The following is a 3,103-nucleotide window of genomic DNA, read 5'->3' on the forward strand; positions in this document are numbered from 1 at the left end:
GAAGAAGAAGAAGAAGAAGAAGAAGAAGAAGAAGAAGAAGAAGAAGAAGAAGAAGAAGAAGAAGAAGAAGAAGAAGAAGAAGAAGAAGAAATAAAAAGAAGCAAAGCTGACAGGAACCTGATATAGCAGTCTCCTGAGAGTCTCAGCCAGAGCCTAACAAATACAGAAGCAGATTCTCACAGTCATCCATGGGACTGAGCATGAGGACCGCAATGGAGGAATTAGGGAAAGGACTGAAGGAACTGAAGGGGTTTGCAACCCCATAGGAAGAACAACAGTATCGACCAAACAAATACCCCCAGAGGTCCCAGGGGCTAAACCACAACCAAAGAGCACACATTTAGAAACCCATGGCTCCAGCCACATATGTAGCAGAGGATGACCTTGTCTGCCATCAATGGGAGGAAAGGCTCTTGATCCCTTGAAGGGCTGACACCTCAGTGTAGGGGAATGGTAGAGAGCTGAGGTGGGAGTGAGTGGGTGCGTGAATGGAGAAGCACCCTCATAGAAGCTGGGGGAGGAGGGCTGTGATAGTGGGCTTTGGGAGGGAAACAGGGAAAGGGGATAACATTTGAAATGCAAATAAATAAAATATCCAATTAAATAAACAAAACAAAAACAAGACAAAACAAAACGAACAATCAAAACCCAAGCAAAGCAGAATAGGAAAAAAGAGCCAAAGACTCACGTGACTCTCTCATGCAGGGGTTGCAAGTCAGGCCCGTGCAGCACATATTAGACGTCAGCACTGCAGTCTCATCATTTCATAGTAGATCATTGAATCAAGACATAAACCTACATGCACATAATGTATTTAAGGCATTGGTCAATCCTGAACATAAATCTTTGTCCATCAGTGATATGGATACACACAGAAAAATGCATTTAAAATGACTTGCATAAAGGTTTGTATAACCTTTATCCAAAGTGATTTATATAATAAAGTTCATGCCTTAAGTCTTTGTGATGGTCAAGGCCTTGATTTTAAAAATTATCAAATTTTTTTTCTTTTTTTTTTTTTACTTGATTTCAGAAGAAAACTATCACAACAATTTGACTCTTAAACAATGAAAGGAGAAATATAAAAATGAATGGACAAATATCAATCTTTTTTATTATATTTGCTGTTTTGTACTCCCTGGGTGGGTCCTGACTAACACATGATTTTCAGCCTGGGGAGTCAATGGTTGCCCTATCACCATGTGGATGGAGCTCAGCAGATGATAAGGCATTCTCCCACCAAGATGATTTTCACACTTTCGTTTGAATATGAGCCTCATAATAAGCTGTTTCAGCCATATAGACACAGTAATGTATACCTCCAAGCTGATTTATATCTTCTTCCTTAGTCTTGAGGTTTGAGATTCCATGTTTGTATCTACAGGACTAAGATCGTAATGGATGTCCTGCAAGCCGACTTCATACAGTCTCACTTGAAAATAAACCTTGTGATCTAGCCTTTGTGTTCATGGATAGACACTGTGGTCGATTCCCCTCCAAGTTGATTAGAAATTCACTCCTGGTCTTAGTGTCAGGGTCCAGGTTAATTGAGACCGCTAGTCCTCCTTATTCTTCTTCTAGCTTTTCCCTAATTCAACCACGGGTGTTGGCAGCTTCTGTCCGTTGGTTGGGTACAAATATCTGCATCTGAATCTTCAAGCTGCTTGTTGGATCTTTTGGTGGGTAGTCATGATAGATCTCTTTTTGTGAGCATTCCATAGCTCCAGTAATAGTGTCAGACCTTGTGACCTCCCCTTAAGCTGGATTCCACTTTGGGCCTGTCACTGGACCTTCTCCTTAGGCTCCTCTCCATTTCTATCCCTGCAGTTCGTTCAGACAGGAACAATTATGGGTCACAGTTTTGACTGTGGGATGGCAACCCCATCCCTCACTTTCTTCTGGAGGTGGGCTCTACAAGTACCCTTTTTTCACAGTAGGGCATTTCATCTAAGGTCCCTTCCTTTGAGTCCTGAGAGTCTCTCCCCTCCCAGATTTCTGGTACCTTTTGGAAGATCCCCCCCAACCTCCTACTGCCCAATGTTACCTGTTTCCATTCTCAGTAATTTTTTTTAAATATGAAGCTTAAAAAATGTTAAAATATATTAAAGTACTGAATAAATCTGGCAAATGTATGTCTTTAAATAAAAGATCTTATACTACACAGAAAAGTTAAAATAAAACAAATTAATGAGTAAAGATATAAATTCAACAATGATATCCTTAACATAGAGATCCTCTACATCAGTGAAAGCAATGAAAATGGCGAACATGGGATTACTCTTAGATTTTGACGAAAGAGCTAAAAGAAAAGCCTTAGACTTTGAAAGTCTTTCAGATGGTAGCATGCAATGGGAGTATATATTTGTGACTATTTCTTTGAAGAAACAGGAGTTACAGTTGTTTTTGCACAACAGGTTCTAAAAATTCATTGTATTTTAATGACTTGGGAACTGAAGAGACAAGCAAGAGAACCGAAGGAGGGGTTTTTTCCACTGGATGGTTTTAGCTCCCTTGTCAAAGATCAAGTAACCATGGGTGTGTGGGTTCATTTCTGGGTCTTCAATTCTATTCCATTGGTCTAACTGTCTGTCTCTATACCAGTACCATGCAGTTTTTATCACAACTGCTCTGTAGTACATTTTTAGGTCAGGCGTAATGATTCCCCCAGAGATTCTTTTATTATTCAGAAGAGTTTTTGCTATCCTAGGTTTTTTGTTATTCCAGATGAATTTGCAAATTGCCCTTTCTAACTCTTGAAGAATTGAGCTGGAATTTTGATGGGGATTGCATTGAATCTGTAGATTGCTTTCTGCAAGATAGACATTTTCACAAGGTTGATCCTGCCAACCAATGAGCATGGAAGATCTTTCCATCTTCTGAGATCTTCTTTGATCTCTTTCTTCAGAGACTTTCAGTTCTTATCACACAGATCTTTCACTTCCTTAGTTAGAGTCACACCAAGGTATTATATTATTTATGATTATTGTGAAGAGTGTTGTTACCCTATTTTCTTTCTCATCCTGTTTATCCTTTGTGTAGAGAAAGGCCATTGATTTGTTTGGGTTAATTTTGTATCCAGCTACTGCTCTGAAGCTGTTTATCA

Source organism: Mus pahari, chromosome 4 (genome assembly GCF_900095145.1).
Source record: "Mus pahari chromosome 4, PAHARI_EIJ_v1.1, whole genome shotgun sequence".
NCBI lineage: Eukaryota > Metazoa > Chordata > Mammalia > Rodentia > Muridae > Mus > Mus pahari.